The sequence below is a fragment of the Nuphar pumila genome, chromosome 3 (assembly GCF_984573655.1).
Source record: "Nuphar pumila chromosome 3, dmNupPumi1.hap1.1, whole genome shotgun sequence".
In the NCBI taxonomy this organism is placed as follows: Eukaryota; Viridiplantae; Streptophyta; class Magnoliopsida; order Nymphaeales; family Nymphaeaceae; genus Nuphar; species Nuphar pumila.
This window is the reverse complement of record NC_143251.1, coordinates 22,769,251-22,793,662: the sequence shown is the minus strand read 5'-3', so window position 1 is coordinate 22,793,662 and position 24,412 is coordinate 22,769,251. Positions and strand designations below refer to the sequence as shown.

The 24,412-nt window shown below is 37.6% G+C and overlaps 1 protein-coding gene across 4 annotated transcripts in view; it reads left to right on the top strand.

Annotated features, from left to right (window-relative positions):
* The window catches only part of LOC149842280 (uncharacterized), a 168,235-nt gene extending 156,050 nt beyond the window's left edge, over nt 1–12,185 (top strand). For 3 of the 4 annotated variants that reach the window (XR_016431047.1, XR_016431045.1, XR_016431049.1), the window contains one exon: nt 11,909–12,185. The gene's annotated coding sequence lies outside the window, so the exon portion shown is untranslated. Of the gene's footprint in view, nt 1–10,907; nt 10,956–11,908 lie in introns of all 4 variants that reach the window. The other variant, XR_016431046.1, reaches the window with a different exon arrangement.
* Nucleotides 12,186–24,412: the final 12,227 nt, after the last annotated feature.

Below are 24,412 nucleotides of genomic sequence, written 5' to 3'. Positions count from 1 at the left end.
TCCCGTGTTTGAGAAAAGGGCATCCATAATTCCATCTAAAAAAGATGTAATGTAACGTGAGTGACAAGATAGGATGTTCAATCACCTTAAATTTAGAAAATTATGTTGTTATGTACATGGTGTCGTGTTTGACCACAAGACTTTCATAATTCCATCAACAACAAGACAAAATGTGAAGGTATGAGTGACAAGATAGGACATTCTGTTAGAAAACTACGTAGTGATGTACATTGTGCCGTGTCTGACACCAAGGCATTTATAATTCCATCTACAACAAGATAGAATGTAAACGTGAGTGACAAGATAAGACGTTCAGTTACCTGAAATTTAGAAAATTGTGCCGTTATTTACATGGTGCCGTGTTTGACCGCAAGACATTCATAATTCCATCAACATCAAGCTGGAATGTAAAGATGTGAGTGACAAGAAACGACGTTCTGTTAGAAAACTACATAGTGATGTACATATTGCCATATTTTACTATAAGGCATTCATAATTCTATCTACAACAAGATATAATGTAAACATGATTGACAAGATAGGGCGTTCAGTCACCTCAAATTTGGAAAAGTATGTCGTTATATACATGGTGCCGTGTTTGACCATAACGCATTCATATTTCCATCAACAACAAGATGAAAGGTGTGAGTGACAAGATATTACGTTCTGTTAGAAAACAGAGTAGTGAATTACATAGTGTCGTATTTGAGTACAAGGCATTCATAATTTCATCTACATTAAGTTGGAATGTAAATGTGAATGACAAGATAGGATGTTCCGTTATCTCGAATTTTTAAAACTATGTCGTTATATACATGGTGTCGTGTTTGACCATAAGGCATTCATAATTCCATCAACAACAAGATGGAATCTATAGGTGTGAGTGACAAGATACGAATTTCTGTTAGAAAACTGCGTAGTGATGTACATGGTCCCGTGTTTGAGAAAAGGGCATCCATAATTCCATCTAAAAAAGATGTAATGTAACGTGAGTGACAAGATAGGATGTTCAATTACCTTAAATTTAGAAAATTATGTTGTTATGTACATGGTGTCGTGTTTGACCACAAGACTTTCATAATTCCATCAACAACAAGACAAAATGTGAAGGTATGAGTGACAAGATAGGACATTTTGTTAGAAAACTATGTAGTGATGTACATTGTGCCGTGTCTGACACCAAGGCATTTATAATTCCATCTACAACAAGATAGAATGTAAACGTGAGTGACAAGATAAGACGTTCGGTTACCTGAAATTTAGAAAATTATGCCGTTATTTACATGGTGTCGTGTTTGACCGCAAGACATTCATAATTCCATCAACATCAAGCTGGAATGTAAAGGTGTGAGTGATAAGAAATGACGTACTGTTAGAAAACTATATAGTGATATACATGGTGTTGTGTTTGACAACAAGGCATTAATAATTCCATCTACAACAAGATGGAATGTAAACGTGAGTGACAAAATGGGACGTTCAGTACCTCAAATTTAGAGAACTAAATCGTTATGTATATAGTACCACGTTTGGCCGCTGAGCGTTCATAATTTCATCAACAACACGATGGAATGCAAAGGTGTGGGTTACCTGGTACGACGTTTTGTTAGAAAACTACATGGTGCCATATTTGATAAGAGGGCATGCTTAATTCCATCTACAAGAAGATGAAATGTAAGAGTGAGTGACAAGATAGGATGTTCATTTACCTCAACTTTAGAAAAATAAGTCGTTATATACAATGTGTCGTGTTTGACAATAAGGCATTCATAATATCTATCAACAACAAGATGGGATGTAAAGGTGTAACTAACAAGATACAACGTTCTGTTAGAAAACTATGTAGTGATGTATATGGTGCCGTGTTTGACAACAACGCATTCTTAATTTCATCTACGACAAGATGGAATGTAAACGTGAGTGACATGGTAAGACGTTCAGTTACCTAAAATTTAGAAAACTATGTCGTTATATACATGGTGCCGTGTCTGATCGCAAGACCTTCATAATTTCGTTAACATGATGGAATGTAAAGATGTGAGTGACAAGATATGACATTCTGTTAGAAAACTACATAGTGATGTACATATTGCCATATTTTAGTACAAGGCATTCATAAATCTATCTACAACAAGATATAATGTAAACATGATTGACAAGATAGGACGTTCAGTCACCTCAAAGTTAGAAAAGTATGTTTGTCGTGTTTGACCACAAGGCATTCGTATTTCCATCAACACCAAGATGAAATGTAAAGGTGTTAGTGACAAGATACGACGTTCTGTTAGGAAACTGAATAGTGAATTATATGGTGCCGTATTTAAGAACAAGGCATTCATAATTTCATCTACAACAAGATGGAATGTAAAGGTGAGTGACAAGATATGACGTTCAGTTATCTCAAATTTCGAAAACTATGTCGTTATATACTTGGTGTCGTGTTTGACAATAAGACATTCATAATTCCATGAACAAGTTGGAATGTAAAGGTGTGAGTCACAAGATATGACGTTCTGTTAGAAAACTGAATAGTGAATTACATGGTGCCGTATTTGAGAACAAAGTCATCTACAACAAGATGGAATGTAAACATGAGTGACAAGATATGACGTTAAATTATCTCAAATTTTGAAAACTATGTTATATCCATGGTGTCGTGTTTGACAATAAGGCATTCACAATTCCATCAACAACAAGATGCATTGTAAAGGTGTGAGTGACAAGATACGAATTTATGTTAGAAAACTACGTAGTGATGTACATGGTCCCGTGTTTGACAAAAGGGCATCCATAATTCCATCTATAACAAGATGAAATATAAATGTGAGTGACAAGATAGGACGTTTAGTTACCTTGAATTTAGAAAATTATGTGGTTATGTACATGGTGTTGTGTTTGACTACAAGACTTTCATAATTCCACTAACATCAAGATGAAATATAAAGGTGTGAGTGACATGGTACGACGTTCTGTTAGAGAACTTTGTAGTGATGTACATGTTGTCGTGTTTAACAAGGCATTCATAATTCCATCTACAACAAGATGAAATATAAACATGAGTGATAAGATAGGACGTTTACTTACCTCAAAATTAAAAAACTATGTCGTTATATGCATGGTGCCGTGTTTGACCGCAAGTCATTCATAACTTCATCAACAACAAGATGAAATGTAAAGATGTGAGTGACAAGAAAATATGTTCAGTTAGAAAACCATGCAGTCAAGTACATGGTGCCGTGTTTGACATCAAGGCATTCATGATTCCATCTACAACAAGACGTTATGTAAACGCGAGTGACGAGATAGGACGTTCTGTTACCTCAAATTTAGAAAACTATGTCATTTTATACGCGGTGGCATGTTTGACTACAAGGCATTCATAATTCCATTTACAACAAGATGGAATGCAAAGTCGTGAGTGACAAGATATGACGTTTTCTTAGAAAACTACATAGTGATGTACATGGTGCCGTGTTTCACAAAAAGTCATTTGTAATTCCATCTACAATAAGGTGGAATGTTAACATGAGTGACGAGATAGGACGTTCAATTTTTTCAAATTTCGAAAACTATGTCGTTATATACATGCTGTCGAGTTTGATCATAAGGCATTCATAATTTCAACAACAACAACATGTAATCTAAGGTGTGAGTGACAAGGTACGACGTTCTGTTAGAAAACTACGTATTGATGTACAATAAGTAAACATGCCCACTATACTGCGGTACTTGCTTGCATCATGATACAACTCACCATCACAAAGGCTGAGCTTTTGATTGACAACACTAGGTGTAGGCAAGGGTTTGCAATCTGTCATTCTTGCTTTGACTAGAAGATCAAAAGTGTATTTGTGTTGAGGTAATGACATTTTTCCATCTTGCCTGTCCACCTCTACGCCAAGGAAATATCGCAGTTCCCCACGGTCTTTCATCTTGAACTGCATACTTAGAAGAACCTTAATTCGTTGAATGTGGTTTGGAGCATTGCCAGTGATCACAATATCATCAACATATATAAGTAAGAAAACCACGGTGGTGCCATCCTTGTATATGAATAGAGAATGATCTAGTTGGGAACAGATGAAACCGTGGTTCTGAATTTCTAAGGAGAAACTTTCGAACCATGATCTGGAGGCTTGCTTTAAGCAATATAATGCTCTAGTTAATTTGCATACATATTCCTTTGGATCTCCCTCTACATAACCTTGAGGCTACTCCATGTAGACCTCTTCCTTTAAATCCCCATGCAAGAATGCATTTTTAACATCAAGCTGACTAAGGGTCCACGCATGTTCAATTGTCAAGCCAAGAATAATACGAATAGTTCACATTTTCACCACTGGGCTAAAAATTTCCTCATAATCTTGACCGTATTCTTGAGTAAAACCTTTGGCAACAAGGCATGCTTTGTATCGTTCAATGCTACCATCCGGTTTATATTTAATCTTATAAACCCATTTTGAGCCAACAACATTTTTATTTGGAGGACGCCCAACTATCTCCCATGTTTGGCACTCATGGAGTGCCTCAATTTCCTTATTCATCGATTCAATCCATTTCTTAGAGTGTATAGCTTGACAAAAACCAAGTGGTTCTTCGTGTTTCTCAATCTTGGATAGAAAAACCTGAAAATCCATTGAAAAATTATCATAACTCACCCACTTTTCAATGGGATGCCTTATTCTGCCTGATCTTCTCGGTGCCTCTCTGTCATTGGACAATGCCACGTGTTCTCCAACAGGCATATCTGTTCGCTCTTTGAGTCTTCTGGTATAAACATTTCCTTTGTATCTCAGACATTCTATCTTCGTTGCCTCATATGAAACTGTCTCATCGTTTGTGCTTTCAGGAGTCAAGGTAGTATATTCCCAAGCCTGTGAAATAAGCTCAGCATTGAGCCATGGATCATACCAATTATCATTGGTGTCAATATGTTCATGATTATGATCTGCTTTATTTCCCAAAAAACTATTTTCATCAAAAACAACACTTCTGGAAATTTTGATCTTTCTATTGGCAGGATCATAGCACCTGTAACCCTTGTGTTCGTCTGCATAACCTACAAACTGACATATAGAGGCTTTGTCCTAAAATTTAGTTCTCATGGATCTATCAATGTGAACATAACATGTGCATCCAAAAAGATGGTCACCAAAGAGAACATAATAGGGAGACTGATTGTCGATGATTTTTCTAAGTTGTCTTGGGTATTTTTAATAAAAGAAAATCTGAAGTTCCTAATATTCTAAAATCTTTGGTCATTGAAATAAAAACCCAGTTTGAGTCAGTTGTCAAGATTGTTCGCATTGATAATGCTCTTGAGTTTAAAACAACTGCACTATTGCAATTTTATTGGGATCATGGAATTCAACCTCAAACCTCCTGTGCCTATACTTCTCAACAAAATGGGGTGGCTGAATTAAAACACAGGCATCTCCTTGACGTAGCCTGCATCCTTATGATTCAATCTAATGTTTCTGCTTCATATTGGGGTGATGCAGTTACCATTGCATGCTATTTGATTAACTGCATGCCTTCATTATCTGTGGAAGACCAAATTCCTTTACAAATTCTGTATCTGAGTGCACCTCTTTTCCCTCTTTCACCCAAAGTATTTGGGTGCACTTGCTTTGTGCACAGACTTGGTCCTGACCGTAATAAGTTAGAATCTCAAGCCACCAAGTGTATATTTATAGGCTATCCAAAAAACCAAAAGGGGTATCGATGTTATGATCCAATCTCTCGTCGGGAGTATGTCAGTGCGGATGTATCTTTTTTGGAGTCCCCTCCATACTATTCTAGTACTGGTACTCGGTTGCAAGCTGATCAAGATGACTCTTTTCCACTTCCTATTCCTCTTCCTTTGGAATCAATGCCTTTATTATCGAATCCAACTTCTACCTCACTGTCCCACAATCCTCCATTGGTGTATGTGCGTAGAGCTCCAACTTCTCTGGTGCCTCCATCCGCTTCTTCTCCTGAGGTAAGTACTCCTGAGAGCAATGACATTCATATTGATGATGGCAGGCCAATCGCTCTGCGAAAGGGGACATGACAATGTACATTATACCCTATATCTAATTTTGTGTCTGATGCTAGACTCGGAAATCAGATGAAAGCTTTTATTTCAGCCTTAACTGCTGAAACTATTCCTATGAGTCATCAAAAGGCAGTTCTCGAGAGCTGATGGAAGCAGGCTATGCAAGATGAAATGGATGTTGTACTGTCTCAACAGACATGGGACCTCGTTGACCCTCCAGAGGATGTGGACATTGTTGGATGTAAATGTGTATATACCATCAAGTACAACTCAGATGGCTCAATTGAAAGGTTGTGATCATTGCAAAATTTTTCCTCTTGTGTTCCCTCTTCTCCTTCTCTTTTCCCTTTCTAGCCTCTATTTCCCTTTTTAAAGGAGAAAATAGAAAATAGAAAAGAAGAGAGGAGAAAAGAAAGAAGAGAGAGATGAACTCTTTTGCACAAGTCTCACTTGACCTTAATTTTGAAAATATTTTGAAATTACTCGCCTTCGTTTTTAAAAATTGCGGGAAAATTGACGGGATTCGCTCGTCGGTACGAGGTTCGACCGTTCCTGACGCCTTTATCAGGGGTAATCGAACCAAGGATCGAATTTATGCCTTTTGCTTTGCCTAAATATTATATAAGAATTTATTCTAAGTCTTGAATGCACAAAGAATCATGTTTGTGTAAAATGCAAAAGATAGTATGCTTTTTAAGAAGAATAATTTTAGAATTTTTGGATTTATCCAAGTGGTTTTGAAATAGAATTGAAGATATTTGGAGAAATGATTCAAATGGTCGAAATAGATTTAGAAAATTTGGATTTTTTGATATAAACTCAAAGTTTAGAATAAACTTGAGTTTTGAGAAAGATAACTCGAAATCCTGAAGTTAGAATCATATCTGAGATCAAAAGACTTGAAAATGGCTTTAAGCTTGTTTTTGAAGAGGGAAGATTCAAGATTGAAGATAAGAGACTTGAAATTGAGATTGAATATGAATTTTGAAATTGGATTTAAACTTTGAAAAATGGAATTTGAGAAGTGAATTTGGAAATGAATCTTGAAATTGAGATTTAAATTTGAAATCTGAGATTGAATTTGAATTTCAAAGAAGGAGTTTGAGATCTCTGAAGAAAGTAGGGTTGGAATTTAAATCTAGCCTTGAAAATCAAGACAAAAATTTGAAAATAGGGATTGAATTCCGGATTTAAAATTTAAAATTAGAATGAAATTTGGAAATAGAATGGATTCAAGAAATTCAAACGGGATTTGGAAATAGAATTTGGATTTAAGAATGGAATTGGGTTGAGAAATGGAATTCAAAATAAGATTTGGATTGGAAAGCTGGATTTGGGAATGGATTTTTGAAAATGGAATTGGATTTGAGGAATGGATCTTTATTTACCTCAAATTTAGAAAACTATGTCGTTATATACATGGGGTCGTATTTGTTCGCAAGGCATTCATAATTCCATTAACAACAAGATGGAATGTAAAGGTGTGAGTGACAAGATACGTGGTTTTGTTAGAAAACTACATAGTGATGTACATGGTGTTAAAATGTATCTCCTAAATTCGTTGATGTAAATATAAATATATATACTTATATACCTAGAGATACATATACATATAAATATTTATATGTATATGTATCTCTATTTATATAAATATGTATATTTATATATTTTTCTTTTTTGATTACCCGATAAGGGTATAATTGTAATTTCCCTTTTTCGCATATTCCATTTGGAATATGTTGTATCTTTTTTTCCTTTTATTTTTTGTATCTTTTTATTTTTTTATTCTTTTCCTTTTTCCCTAAAAGGTGCATTGGGGGTCCCCCAAGAGAGTCGTTGGGGGCTCCCCAACGACTCCCTTGGGAGCCCCCTTGCACCTCCTCCTTCTTGTATAAATAGGGGTGTTCCCCTCTTGTTTTTCCTAAGCTTGAGAGACTCAAGCATTCGGTTCCTTCTATAAAATACATGCCATTGTGCATGTTTATTGTTTTTACGCTTTTGCGTATTTGTTCAAGTGTTGTGAGAGTGCCTTCGTGCACATCTTTTTCATATTTTTTGTGCTTGTATGCGTATTGTCTTTTCATAGACAATTTTACATGGTATCAAAGCAAGGTTGATTATTGAAGATCGTGGGATTCTCTTTTTTTTGAGTGCCTCGAAAAACGTGCCTTCCGATCCTTGAAGATTGAAGTGGTGGATCTTTCTTCTCAAATATTTTAGAAGAATCTTGTGCAAAATTGGTGTTGGAAATATTGTGTTGGTACGCTTTTTTCTCTATCTCTCTTCTCTTTAATGGGCGAAAAAGAGTCCCATTTTGCTCTTTGTTTCAAATTAAATGGGTCCAACTATCATGTTTGGGCCGGGAATATGGAGGCTCATATAAAAGGGAAAGGCCTATGGGGATATGTTCTTGGCACAATTCCGGAACCGGAACCCAAGATTACCATAGTAAAAGAAGGCGAAATCAAGATTCTTGAGGGAGAAGAAAGAACCAAAGCTCTTGAAGAATACTCCAAGAAACACGATGAATGGGAAATGAAGAATTTCAAGATTCTCTCATGGTTTTTCTCATCCGTAGAAACCAAGATTAATGCCAACATTATTAAATTCAAAAAGGCATCGGAAGCTTGGCATTATCTTGAAAAAATGTACACCTCAAGGGATCTCTCTCATAAGTATTACCTTCAAAAGAAGGCTATCTCTCTCTCCCAAGGTGGAATGACGATTAGGGAATACTTTGCCGATCTTTCCTCTATTTGGGATGAGCTTGCAATGCTTGAACCAAAATGGAGTGGAGAGGCAATTGAGCTCCGTCATAAGCAACTTGAAGAAGATCGGTTCTTCAATTTCTTAAATGGGCTAAGGCCCGAATTTGAGCAAATAAGGTCATCTCTTCTCTCCTCTTTCACTCCCCCTTCTCTTGAAGATGTTCTCACCAAGTTAAGTGGTGAAGAGACTCGTATGAATTTATGTAAACAAGGACCAAATGTCCTTGCGGTCCCTTGTAATATTGAAGAACATAGTGAGGTCAATGCTGTATCAAGACCCGGAAACAATGTAAAAACCTATGGTCCCCCTCATTTTAAATTCCAAAATCAAGGTGAAAATGGTGGTCAAAGAGGAAGAAGGGACTATAGCAAAACTATTTGTCATTTTTGTAAAGAACCGGGACACATCAAACCCGTATGTCCTAAATGGAAGAGACTTCTAGCTATGGCGACCACTGGTGTACCACAGAAGGATGAGGCATCTTCAAGTGGGACCCTTTCTATAAATCAAATAGTGGAAGCCCTTCAACCTCTTCTCAAGGGATCTACCTCCGGTGCGGCCGTATCCACTTCTTCTCCTCCAGGTAAAATCTCTTGGCTTTTGGACTCTGGTGCATCTTTTCATATGTCCCTAAACTTTTTGTCACTTTCCGATTATTTGAAAAACCGTTCCCCATCTTATGTCTCCACTGCTGATGGAACCTCTCTCGAAATTAAAGGAATTGGTAATTTTGAAACTCAAGAGTTTTCTATTCCAAAAATCAGCGGACTCCAAGGAGGCAGGGGTTGCGCCGCCCCTGCCTTTCAACAACGAACGGAGGCCCGCCTGATGCCAGGGAAAAGCGAGGCGAGGGGGCTTGCCCCGGCCTGCCGAAAAACAGCGAAGGCAGGGGTGATGCCCCTGCCTAACGAGAAAAGAGGCACAGGGAGGGCTCGACTCCCTCCCCTGCCGCAACAAGGAGCAGGGAGGGGCTCGACCCCCTCCCCTGTCAAAACAAAGAGCAGGGAGGGGGCTCAGCCCCTCCCCTGCCGTAACAAGAATCAGGGAGGGGCTCGACCCCCTCCCCTGTCAACACAAAGAGCAGGGAGGGGGCTCAGCCCCTCCTCTGCCATGATAGGGAGCAAGGAGGGGCTCAGCCCCTCCCCTGCCATAAGGGGATGTAGGGAGCAGGGAGGAGGGGCTCGACCCCTCCCCTGTCGTAACAGAAGCAGGGAGGGGTCGTGCCCCTCCCCTGCTGAACAGAGGGAACAGAGAGGAGGGGGGCGAGCCCCTCCTCTGCCGTAACTGGAGGCAGGGAGGAGGGCTCGACCCCTCCCCTGCCTTGACAGAGGGCACAGAGAGGAGGGGAGGCAAGCCCCTCCTCTGCCGTAATAGGAGGCAGGGAGGAGGGCTCGGCCCCTCCCCTGCCTTGACAGAGGGCAGAGAGAGGAGGGGAGGCGAGCCCCTCCTCTGCCGTAACAGGAGCAGGGCGGTGGTTCGACCCTCCCCTCCCTGCGTAACGGAGAAACGAGGGGGAAAGAGGGAGAGAGAGAGAGAGAGAAACGAACGAAAGAGGGGGAGGCGCGTACCTGGTGGTCACCGGCGGCAGCAGCGTCGACATCGGGTCAATAGTGGTCTCCAGCGAGAGAGAGTGCAGAGCCGAGTCGGGGAGAGAGAACGAGAGAGAAAGAAGGGGGGCAGGGGTTCTCTTTGAAACCCCTGCCTCGCTGTCTTCAAAAGACACGGGAGGCGGTGCCTCCCTTTCGGGTCCGGGTCCGGATCCGACCCGAATCCAAGTTTTTTTTTTTAGTTCTTACAGGTTCCCATCCCCCTTCCTCTTCAATTCTTCTCTCACTGAACCCCTTTCTCTTGTTCTCATCCTCCCTCGCAGTGGGTTCTAGCTGAATCCCCTTCCTCTACTTCTCTTCTCTCCGCTGACCCCCCTTCCTCTATGTTTCTTCTCTCGCTCCCATCCCCCTCTCGGTCTTCCTCTCTCCTGTGCTAAGTCAGACTAGAGCCTGAGCCATAAGATGTGATTTTCATTGTTTTTGTGTAGTTTTGAAGTTTGATTAGACAGTTCTTTGCCGAGTTTTATGGTTAGTGGGATCTTTCTTTGCAGGGAGAAAGATATTGTTATTCATTTTGCGATGCAATTGATGAGTACAAGGTTCATTTCTCTTCCACACAGTTATCTTCTATCTGTGATTGTTTGCATGATTGCGTAGCATTTTGTGGATGCTTAAAATTGAGTAAAATTATATTTTTGGGCTTGAGGATGTCTGTCGTCTGCTACTGTTTTTCTCTTGAAATTTTCATACATCATGCTGTTTTTTGACTTGATAAATAAGACAAAAAAACAGGTATAAACTATTACTTAGTTTCTTAGTAATAGAACATCATGTTGGAGTTGTATATGTTGTAGGCTATATATGTTCTGATACTTTCTGACCTTTTCTCACCTTTAAAATGTGATCAATTGTTGGGTTATCCAATAAACGTGTTGTGAATTATCTAGAATACATCTGTGCCAGTGTATTTAAAAAATTCTATGATCTAGATCTGTTATATTCGTGTTTTTTTGGTGGAATGTTACAGTAAAAAAAAATTATAGACTTTGATCAATCTTAATTATGTTTAGATCAAGTTTTAGCTCTTATGTTGTCAAAAGCACTAAAGGTTCCTTGATTTGTAATTATATAGTTGTCCAGCTCCTATGTTGATAGGTGACGTCTTACCCATGCTTTTAACTTAGTTCAAGTCATGAATCTTACAGGATATCCTATCTGGTTAAACATGATCTGACCTGGTGCAACATGGTAGGGAGTTGGGCCTGTATGTCAGATTACTTGGTAGGATTTAAACAAGGCTCTAGGGAATGCTGGAGGATAGGAGACCAGTAGATTTACTTTTTTAGAGTTGTTTTTGTGAAAACATTGTGCATTTTCTTTGGACTAGGTTAAGCTTTTACTCCTTGCATATGAACCCACTGGAATCTGAATCAAGCTAGTTGAGGATCAATTATTATCTAACCAAATCTGGCCTGTTGATGCCTTTGATGACCCTGAAGTTTATGGTGATAGAAGTGTCCAACATATCAAACGATGGCTATTTTTCATGTAGGAATTCCATGGGAGCCTGTATCAAAGGTGATCATATTAGGTGCACTGCCAAAAAGATGATTGTGTTATCAAGGGTCATATTTTCATGATAGAAGAATTTGAAGAAACATGTTCTATATAAAATTACTTTGCCACAAAAAACAAATTGTAACTTGGATTACATTATCCATTATTTGACATACATGTACTGTGAAAGAGATATCTGTATTTGTTTGATAATGTATAACCTGTGTATGATAAAATTGACTGTAATACAATCCAATGCAAGGTTTTGGTCTTTCCTTCCATCTCATCAGGAATGAATATGTATCATCCAAAATGGTAATAGTGTTACAAGGAAATAGCTATCGGTGTTAGTCTTTATCATATTGTTGCAGAACTCTTTGATTAATTGTCATTGACAGTGCTACTAGGTGATTATACCAAAATATCATTGGGATTTTCTTATACATTGTTAATCTTAGAACTTCAATTTTCACTGTTTGTCATGTTAGCACGTTGCATGTATCAACTGTGTTATTGGCATCAGTGCTTGAAATTTTCCCATTTCCATATATTGGATTTTATATAATGATCACTTTTCAAGACATAAAGCAACTTCCCTTTGTGTGATTGTATTGAAGTGTATAGGATTTTGGTCCCCAGTTCTCTTTGCAACTTTTTGTTAGTTCCCTATTATTTGTTTGCATATTTCGTCACTTGGTCTTCAACAAATGACAGGATTTGCGGAGATGATCTTGTGCATCCAGCTTCTTTTATCCTTTTGGAAGCACATGTTTATAAGGCATTGTTCCTATATCTGAGCTATTTCCTTTCTTATTTATTCAACGTGGACTTGCTATTTAGTTAGAAATGCAACTTTTCCTACTTTGGTTGTCTCTTTGTGAGGATTTGGGTTTGAAAACATTGGTTAAAGTTGCACATTGCCTTGTGCTTCAACTAGTGCACCCTTTTCCTAGCACTTTTTCTAGATATGGGGAATATTTCCTCAATCTATTGTTCTTTTATCTATCAAATAGCAATATGGTGATTAGTTAAGACTCAAAGATCAAGCCTGTATCATTTCTTGTTGAGATGATACAATTGTTGGACATAACGGATTTGGGTCCAACCCATTGGGTGACTCGGTTTGACACCATTAGTGGGTCACATAATGGGGTGTTAGTGGGTGGGAGTTATGACCACATTCATGTAACTGCTTCTTCAGCCCATTATATAAAGGGGGTAGGCTGCCATGAAAATGATGAGAGATTCATAGCTATTAGCCTACCCCATATACCACATAAGGAATACATGGTACAGGGTCCTGCTCACCATCGACCTTAGGCCTGGGCTCATCGTGGGCGTCGACCGGCTGAGGAGAACGTCGAACAACCGCACTTGCATGCCATGTCGTCTTCAGGTACACTTCTCTGTTTGATTCTACAAATACGCCAACATTGGGTTATGGGCCCACGCTTCCCCACATTCTGCTGCATGCGTGTAGGGCCTTCCGGCATTTTTCTGGATTCAGGCCACACACCGGTACTGTTGATCGCATGTCGTCGTGGGGTGACATGGGTCACCGATCATTCCGGCAGTCTATCGCAAACGACAAATGATGGTGATGCCAAATTCTTGGCAAACTATTGCCGTGGGGCGACAATATATATATATATATATATATATATATATATATATATATATATATATATATATATATATATATATATATATTGAAAGTGCAGTAGGATCGAGGCAACAAGCACTAGAGGGGGGGTGAATAGTGCTTTAAATATCGTCTTCGGAATTTTGACGGATTTTGAAATTCACAAAGCAATCACACAAAGAACACAAGAATTTATCCTGGTTCGGTCTTTCCCGACCTACATCCAGTCCCCAAGCAAAACCAGTTTGAGATTTCCACTATCAACCTTGTGTAACTACAAGATCATACAGACCAAATCTGGTCTCACTTTCAGTAACACATCTACCGAAAGCAAACAACTCCTTTAAACCAATGAGTCATTCCTTTTACAGAAAATTGAAATAAGTAACAACTTACAAATAACCTACGAGCTCTTCTTATGAATGCTAATGAGATGCAAATGGCTTTTGAGGTTGTTGAAATACTCAACTCACGAATTCACTGTCTCTCAAAGGAATTTGAGTGAAAAACTGAAGTGAAAAATATCAAGTGAGTGAGAAAAAGAATATGAGTGAAAAGCAAAGAGTAATTCAATGTAATTCAATTGGATTGCATTCAATTCGATGTTTTTGAATGTAGAATGCACTCATATTTATAGTTGAAAGATTTCATACGTTGAGGGTATGAAAGGGTATCAAAACAGTCAATTTTGAATGATTAAAATGTTTGAAAAATGAAAAGACACGCCTTTTAAAAGTTATAGGAAAAACAACAAAATTAGTCGACTGGAACAGTAGTTAGTGGACTGATAATTAACTATTAGTAGACTGACAATTATTGTTGGTCGACTAATGTGTTTATCAAGCCATTTGAAAATATGAAGTTTTGAAACTTAGTCGACTAGAGAAAAAATTAGTCGACTGATAATATCATCAATAGACTGAAAAACCTTTCAGTCGACTGCTGCTAAATATTTCTGAAAATACATGTTTTGTCCAGTCGACTGATAAAATCATTAATCGGCTGCTGCTAAATTTCCAGAAAACAGACATTCTGTCCAGTCGACTGATAAAACCTTCGGTCGACTAATTTGACAAAAATGACATTTTGCTTAGAAAATTTGGTGCGAAAGGATTAGTCGACTGGCGAGTCTATTGGTCGACTAACAAATACGAAAAATTAAATAAAGAGTTTTCTAAAAAGATTTTCATTAAGGGTTCTTTTAGAAAAGTTTTTCTAAAGACTTTTTAGGTGAAATGCAACTGAAATATGCACTCTAAGTAAGGCTCTTACAAGAATCTAAGAATTTTAATGAATTTAACATTTGCACACTAGTCTTCAAAGATTCTTCATTGAATTCTTCAATTCTTGTCATCTTTCTTCATTGCCTTAGCTGAAATGCAGTTGATTCACTTGTTCATCATCAAAACCTTGTACTTGAAGTATCATGTACGACTTCATTGTCGTAACAATCTCCCCCTTTTTTATGATGACAAACTAGTCAAAGATGGAGCATTTAGATGCATAGATGGAGATTTTACTCCCCCTATCAATATGCTGCAAAACATTAGAAGTTAGTACAATCAAAGCACATATATCATATATTGATTGTTTTGTATTTCCATCATTACTTCATGCATTTCTAAAACTTTTTAATGAATGCAATTTTCAATTCTTTCACATGATGCAATTTTCAATTCTTTCATATGATGCAATTTTCAATGCTTTCACATGATGCAATTTTCATGTCATGATACAATATGCAATTTTCATGTGGCATGTTCTTTTTCTCCAAATTTCTCATGCAAGTTTTATCTTTTTCTCCCCCTTTGTCATAATTAAAAAGAGTAAGTGCAGATATAGCAAAAAAAATGCAAATTCAAGTTCAATAGTATTGAAAAGAGTTTCTGAAGGTGGAATATCTAGGATTTGTCCAAGCAGTTTAGAATCAAACTCAATTTCAACATCCCGAACAAGAGAGAAAAGAAATCTAGTTTCATGATCAATTTATAAATTTGTGTAAAACAAATGGATCAAAAAAGGATAATGAAGAGGGTCTTCATCGGTCCATTGACTGAAATCAGTTTATGGCATTTAGTATTTTTCTGAAACAACTTTCCAAATTTCGAGATCCATGGATTGTAAGAATATTGTCATTCTCACTTTACAGTATTCATAGTTTGTTCCGTCTAAGAGAGAAGGACGAACAGAGGAGCATCCTTCTTTGTGCTGAGATGATGTTGTTGTCATGCTAGATGGTGGTAAGATCAAAATATAGCTAACCTGCTCTGATACCAAATGAAAGTGCACTAGGATCGAGACAACGAGCACTAGAGGGGGGGTGAATAGTGCTTTCAGAATTCCGAAGATGATATTTAAAAGCACTAGAGGGGGGGTGAATCATTATTTGAATCAAGATTTTCACTCAAGAGATACAGGTCTTGATTGCGAGCTTCAAGAAAATAGAAATCTACGGTGAAAATTTATAAAAAAAATACAACATAGAAAATAGATATATAGACGGATCAATGGCCTTTTACGGATCGTCGATACGATCTTCGGTGTGGGAAAAATCGCTCTAACAAGTTGACCCAGGCCCTGAATCGGGTCTGTCGGTTCATGAAACACAGATGTTGTTGTTGGGTCAAAGAAACAGAGAAATCCACCATTAAAATTTATAAAGAAATTTACAGATTGAAGTAGACATCATGAGGAGTACGCTGTTTTTTATGGATCATCGATTTGATCTCCGATGACGAAGATTTGACCTCGGAAAGATGCTCTTTGGTTTTCACAGCGTTTTCCCAACTCAGAAAACGGGTTTCGACTTTGATTTTTGAACACAGGGTTACAGACCTTAAAAAAAATTGATTTTTTTATTCGAGACCTAGGCACATGCATGATTTCACCATAAAAATTTCATATTTTATTAACGCATATAAATTAGTGAAATATTTTAACTGAAATGGTCAGAAATGAATAGGATTTGCTCATCGCGAGCTTAGGTGAGCTAGAAATGACTGATATTCTAACTATTCTGAACTTAAAAATGAGCTTGGTCGACTCTGACTGACAGGGGTCTAAGGTTAGCTAGGGGTAAAATGAGAATTTTATTGACAAAATTGTGAAATGGCACCTAAACTGGACTGGACCTAGGTTTAGACTCCTAAGGGGATTGGCGTCTACGAGAGGAGGGGTGTTTGAGAATGGATAAGGAAAATTTAGGGTGTTTATAGATGTCTCTCTTTGCTACTAAGTTGGTTGAAAGCCGAACTTAGTGGCAAAGAAAAACACACCAAATTTGAGCTATAAAAATGCCCCGATTAGAAAAATCTAACTAGGTATGAAAGAATTGATTCTGGTGAGAGTGGTAGATATGGAATGGAGAATCAAGAAGAAGATTTACCTCACCGAAATGAGGCTCAGGCCTGACCCTTACCTAAATGGGAAGAAAATGTCTCATAGAGGAGGCTCAGGTTTAACACTTACCTGAATGGGGGGCTAGAATAGAGTCCTTGAGAGAAAAGATTGAGGAAATCGTGAAAAATACCTTATAGAAAATGAGGGGCTGCATAGAAGGCAATGACGATGGGGTTGCAGGAGGCAACTCGGAAGATGAATAAGGCAATTTTTTCGAAGAAGTATAAGGCAAAATTTTTCATTAATGCGAAAGACAAATAAAGCAACTCTCTCAAGGAGGGGCAAGGGTGATTCTTTCGACAACGCGAAAGACGAATAAGGCGACTCTTTCAAAGAGGAGCGAGGTAATTCTTTCGACAATGCAAAAGATAAACAAGGCAATCCTTTTGGAGAAGAGCGAGGCAATTCTTTCGACGATGCAAAAGATGATTAAGGCAATCCTTTCAGAGAAGAGCGAGTCAATTCTTTTGACAACATGAAAGATGACTAAGGCAATCCTTCCATAGAGGAGCGAGGCAATTCTTTCGACAATGTGAAAGACGAACAAAGCAATCCTTTTGGAGAGGAGCAGGGTGATTCTTTCGACAACTCGAAAGACGAACAAGAAAATCCTTTCAGAGAGGGGCAAGGCAATTCTTTTGACAATGCGAAAGATGAACAAGGCAATCCTTTCGGAGAGGAGCGAGGCAATTTTTTCAACAACGTGAAAGACGAACATGACAATCCTTTCGAAGAGGAGTGAGGCAATTCTTTTGACAACACGTAAGGCAATTCTTTCTGAGATGAGCGAGGCAATTCTTTCAACAACGCGAAAGACGAACAAGGCAATCCTTTTGGAGAGGAGCAGGGTGATTCTTTCGATAACACGAAAGGCGAACAAAGCAATCTTTTTGAGGAAGGATAAGGCAACTCTCTCTACCATGCAAAAGAGGGGTAAAACAACGCTAGGACATATTAAAAGGAAAATCAAGTTCTTGTTTCATGTTAGGATAGCCAGGAAATTTTGCCAAAATTATAAAATTGCAATTGATTCAGAGTAATTGAAATATACACATTTGTGCAAAAATATATTCCCTCTTCTACCTAGAGTATTACCTCTAATTGGGCTAGCTCCATAGAATCCAGAATCAAAATCAAATTATTATTATTGAGTTTCTTTAAGGAAGCTATTCATTTCCTTGATATGAAAAGAAAGGAAAGATGTTATCAGTATCATAAGAGCAACTTATGAAAAAATATTGATAAAAGAATTTCACATGAATAAAGATGATTCTTAGCAGTTTTAGCAGTTTAATATCTGGGGTTTTCCCATGACGATCATTTGCATTCTCTTGAGACATAAAATTTCATCACATCAACCTTCAACTTGATGATATTATGATTTTCTTTGGAAGAACATGTCACAAGCTCCTTCAACTTGGAGATGATATGAGTCTTCTTTGGTCCCGAGAATTATATTAAGGATGTCTCTTTGATTGAAAATCTCTTGATGATCTTTTGCACTCTTTTAAGACATGAAAAGTGAGTTTTCTTGAGATTTGGCGAGAATTTCATCACATCAACCTTCAACTCGATGATGTTTTGATTTTCCATAGAATGACACATCACATGCTCCTTCAACTTGAAGATGATCTTAGTCTTCTTTAGTCCTAAGAATTAGATTGATTATATTGTCTCTTTAGTTGAAAATCATAAATCAAATATCATTGAGGGATTGGCGGGAGGTTCATCGCACCAGCTTTCAACTTGATGATGATTTAAACTTTTCCTAGAAAGACACGTCAGATGCTCCTTCAACTTGGAGATGATCTGAGTCTCCTTTGGCCCCAGGGGTCCAACTCACCCATCAGTCTTCAACTTGACGATGATTGAGAGATCTCTTTCGCAGATAGTTACTTCTAGCTTGAATGATAGAAGAGATATTGAGATTGAGTAGATTCTTTTTATCGCGCAAGATATTTCTACTACCTTATTACCAGAAGAATGTCTTTAAAAATGTGTCATAGCTATGATCAATATCAGTTCACTTATAGCTTTTCAACATCATTGAATTTTCCTTGCTAGTCATATCAAGGATTTTTTCTTCATCCTTTTGGTTGACCAACAGAAAAGGTTGAATTTTCTTCTTTCTTCGCAAAAGTCTTGTCCTTTTGGAAAGAACACTGAAGGTAATTTGCGGTAAATCTTTGCATAATAAAAGCTTGAGATCAACAACTATTTTTAATGATAAGTTGGCAAAATATTCCTGAAATCCTTGGTGAAAGAAATTACTTGACGTTTAATTGACATATCCTTGACCTTGAAGAGACTCTGTATTTAATAAAAGATCAACTTGAAAGTTGAATTTTGGAAAGAAAGTCTGAGTGAGAACTTGGATCTCCAAAGGAGAACTGAACCAATTCAGTTTTGAAAAAAAGAGAAAATTTGAGTCGGAACTCGAATCTTTTAAGAAAAAACTAGACCAATTCAGTTTTAAGAAAAGAAAATCCGAGTCAAAACTTGAATCTCTGAAGAAAAAACTAGACCAATTCGGTTTTAAGAAAAGAAAATTTGAGTCGAAACTCGATTCTTTAAAGGAAAAACTAGATCAATTCAGTTTTAAGGAAAGAAAATTTGAGTCGGAACTCGAATCTCTAAAGGAAAAACTAGACCAATTCAGTTTTAAGGAAAAAAAATTTGAGTCGAAACTCGAATCTCTGAAGGGAAAACTAGACCAATTTGGTTTTAAGGAAAGAAAATTCTAGTCGAAATTTGAATCTCTGAAGGAAAAACTAGACCAACTCGGAAGTTGGGTTTTGAAGAAAAATCCAGCATAAGGCTGGTTTTTTAAGGAGATTTCAACCTGAGGGTTGAGTTTTGTAAAAGAGACGGGTTTTTAAAAAGAAATCAATCACGAGGAACCGGTAAGCCTGATTTTTATGAAATACACTAGACCCTAGGGTCAAATTTAAAAAGATTAATGAAGGTAGTTTTGAAAGGAGACTCAACCCAAGGGTGGATGTTGAGATAACAAAAATAATTTTCAAAGGAGACTCAACCCGAGGGTTGATTATGAGAAGACTGGTACTCTACAAGTGCTTAGTGGTTGTGATGGGAGATTTTCCAATTTTCACCCTCACGATTGTCATAGACAACTGCAGGGAGTCTCAGGATTTATCCCTTATTCTGAATGAGCAATGAATTTGATGCAAACTAATGCTAATGAATGCAAATAAATGTGAATTGATTCAAATGAATGCAAATAAATGGTGAGAGATTTTGTTTGATCCTGCCTGCTTACATGACGTTTTAAATTAAAGACAAATTTTCAAAAAAAATGCCCCAGTGTGACTAGGGAGTAAGACATTGAACAAAAGGATAAATAATTGATATTTGATGAACGCTCTTCGAAGGTAACAAGGTAACAAACTTTTTGATCGATTCGGGAGACACTCTAAAAGAGGTTACTCCTCTCAAGAAGATATATTGTAAAGAAGGAGAAAGAGCGACAATATATAAAGAAGATGGCATCAACTATGAGAAAAGTCGATGTCTTATTGATGTATTAAAGGAAGAATGACAAATCTAGAAAAGAAAATGAGATCACATCATCCCTTCAAAATGACAAAAGAAAGATGAGAAACAAGAAAGCACTGGCATTATCAATGTCTTGAATGATCGAGGAAAGCTCGACCAGGACGGATGACTGATGTCTTCTTCATCTTCAAGAAGGAGACTCTTGTTGATGCAGTCGTGAACGATGTTCTTGAAGATGAAGCAGTGGTCAGTGTCATGTCCTACTGCTTGATGGAATTTGCAGAACTGATTCATGAATCTTTCCTTAATCGTGGGAGGGTCCATGGCTCTGGGAGCTTTACGAATTCCTTGGTCAGCATATATTCAAGGACTTCGTTGAGTGACTGCTCTAGAAGAGTGAACTTGCAATCGTTATCCCAACTGTCACGCTTTATCTTTTCTTTTTGTTGAAAATTGGACTGAACAAGTTTGTTATTCTGCTTGGAAGACTTCTCATTCTGACCTGTATGGTTGTCCTTATTATTTTTTTTTGTCATTGCTGTCGGAGGTGGCGGAGAGGGTGAAGTTTGTCTTCTTTTTTGAATCTTGATTGTTCTTGACGAGGGTGATGCCTTCGTAGACTCTGTTCTACATCCCCATCTTGAGCCACTCGGCTCATTCAGTAAATTCAATAAAAGACTTGGAATGCGAGGTGGAAATAAGGCTTCTTAGGGGTTGTGAGAAGTTGTTCAGGATAATTTGGAGTGCATGCTCCTCTGAGATGGGGTTTTTCATTTTATTGCAAGTGCCCCTCCATCTGCTGATGAAGTTTCTAGCTTTTTCATTATCTCTCTGCTTCATATTGCAATGATGATTGAGTGTTGGAAGGGCTTCAGTGTTGAAAATGAATCGTTTGATGAACTGGTTGACCACCTTATCAAACTCTCGCTGCTCGATTGGATTGATATGCTCAAATTACCACTTGGATGTTGTGCCTTCTAAGTTGTGTGGAAAACATCTGAAGAGTGCACGATTATCCCTCCTGAATCAGTGGCATTCCGCGAAGAACATGGCTAGGTGAGATTTGGGATTGCCAGTTCCATCGAATTTGACAAATTTGTGAGGGCGTTCTTCCATACTATCGTCCCCTTCAAGGCCATTATAGAAATCTTCACTGGTGTAAGTTTTCTTGCCCTTTTCACGGGCCTGCAGGTCCTTGACCATTCTGGTCATTTTCTTCAGCTGAAGCTGGATTGGATCATCAACTGCTGGGGTCCGATTCTTCAACTAGTTAATAGATTCAGGCTCCTGAATGAACAATTCCTTCTCTTCTTCAAAATCTTCTTCTGTTGAACCTGCCCTTTTAGACTTGTTGTCATGCTAAACCTTTCTCTAGGCAATTTTGATGTGTTTCTTGATGGTTTTGCCCTTATTCTTCTTCTTGGATGACATTTTTTCTGAGCTAGCCTCAACTTGTTCTGATTGCATCCTGGCCATAATCTTCTGGAATAGATCATACATAGCAGGATCGATGTCATCGCCACCCTGCTGACCCTGTCCTCTGGCCAAACTCGAGAAACTCGTCTCTTTTTTGCTGCTTATATCGCTGATGCACTGATATGGTGCAGTCTTCTTGCCTGATCTGGTCTGAACCATTCAACAATGTTGAGGCTCTCTATAGGATAAAGAGGATTATCAGAATGAGGGAAAAGAAGGAATTTTTTAGAAGACAACAACTTTGATAAAATAGATAGAAGGAAAACAATATATGAGATTTGATAATCAAGTTGACAATTTTAAAAGAATATCCCATTACCAGGGATTGGGTCAGCGCTGAAATTGCGATAATTGTGTTGTTACTCCAACGAAAGAAGTACGCAACTAAGGTAATCCTAAAAGGGAATGTGGGTGGATAATTTTCCATCACAATGATCAGGGAATTCACTGAAAAATACGAAGAAAATAAGCTGAAGAGTTTTGAAAATAAATAACAGGATTGAAATCCAAGAGAAAAATACACGATTTTTGAGGAAAATAGCAGACAAGATCAAAATAAGGCTGGAAATTTGAGATCTAGAAGAAATGAGGGAAAAGAAAAGTGTGTGGAGTTTTGAAGGAAAAATAGAGGATTTTTCTGAAAAATCATCCAGGGTTTGATAAAATCTTTGTAAAAAGAGAATGTAAGGCAATACAAAATAAATGGAAAATAGGGGATTTTGAAAAGCGTTCAGGATTTTTAGAAAAATTATTGGAAAAAATATAGGAAAATAAAAGAGAAATAACTAAGATATATTCAATCACATTCTGCACAAACAGGTATGCATATCAACATTCCCTAAAAGGCTGACTCTAAATGCACAAGTTTTGAAACAGTTTTAGGACCCTAATCTTATCTCTAAGGCTCAGATCATCTGTCTTCAATCATGTTATGCTGATATACTCGAGTCGAGGCTCGATGTACGTGGCATAAAAATAATTTTCTCCAGCTCTAGGCTCATATTTTCCAACATCCTTGAACACCTGCTGATATACTTTGGACTATGGCCCTCGGTACGTGGCAGGGGGTTCGACCCAAATAGGTGGCCCAGTCGTGAGGCTTTGTCCTGAGCCATGGTTCTGGAAAAAAGCCCAACGACGTGGTGGCCAGGTAAAAATAGGTGGGGTTGTTTTTAAAATATGATCAACATGCAAGAAAACAGAAGGCTCTAATGACTTAAAGAAGTAGATTTTTAAAAAATTATAAGAAGCAAACAATGTTTTCAATTAGATCCTAGATTGAGGAGGATTGTATGTGACCTAAGTCTATGTGAGCATGTATAATGCTTCATCAATCGATCCTACCAAACCATGCCTAAGTTTACATGCCTTTATGTCAGTTGGGTTTGATTCTAGGCTCCTATGTTCATATGAAATAAAGTTGACATTGTAGAATATGTTTTTGACAAGTTGAATAGAGCAAAGCACTAGATTGATCAGGCGAAGACAAGTCTCATCTCAGTCGTCAAACCTGTTATCATTGCAAAATTTTACTTTTGCAAGTCAAACTGACATTTGAAAAAGTTTTGAAAATAACTCGCCTTCGTTTTGAAAAATTTATGAGAAAGGGACTCGCCTGTCGGTACGAGGTTCAACCGTTCCTGGTGCCATAACCAGGGGTAATCGAACCAATAATCAATCTTGTGTTTTGCTTTGCTCAACTATCTAAATCATGGTTTTATTCCTAAATGCACAAAGAATATATGAAACGACTATGTGCGGGGTCAAATTTGTGAAACACATGTGCGGGGTCAAACTTGTGAAGAACACCTCAAAAACCTTTGTTCGGTCGCAGTAGACACCTTATAATATATATATATATACTACAAATGAAGGTAAGCAACTAATGAGCAATATATCATAGGTGCAAGTTGTATCGACTCAATCTAACTTAATAAGTGTGTTTAACATGATTTATTTATTAAGGATCAAGCCGTGGATCATGCTTTTTTGATGTAAAATTTTGATCATTTGAGTTATAAAATTTTGGCACATTGTCGGATGCTGATTTTTGGATCTCTTTAAAAACCTAATTACTTGTCATAATCACATGATTCAAAATAAGTTTCTTACTAAACAAACTATGTAGATCACGTCCATACAAAAAAATTTAGAATTTTTTTAAGAAAAACATGATTTCTACTCATTAGTTCCTTACTTTCATTAGTAGCCAATATATATAGGGTAACTAAAATATGTTTACCAACCAAATATATTTATTGGTATGAACTAAGATTTTATAGGTTTTTTTACTCTCTTTTTTTAATTTCACTGGAGGGATGCTATCTAGACGCTTGGTTTTATAGAAACATACTCTTGGATCATCCAATTATGATGTATAAGAAGGATCTTTTAAGGGCTGAAAATCAATGGCTTAGAATTTTCATAAATATTCAAGCATAAAAAAATATATTTCTTGATCCAATT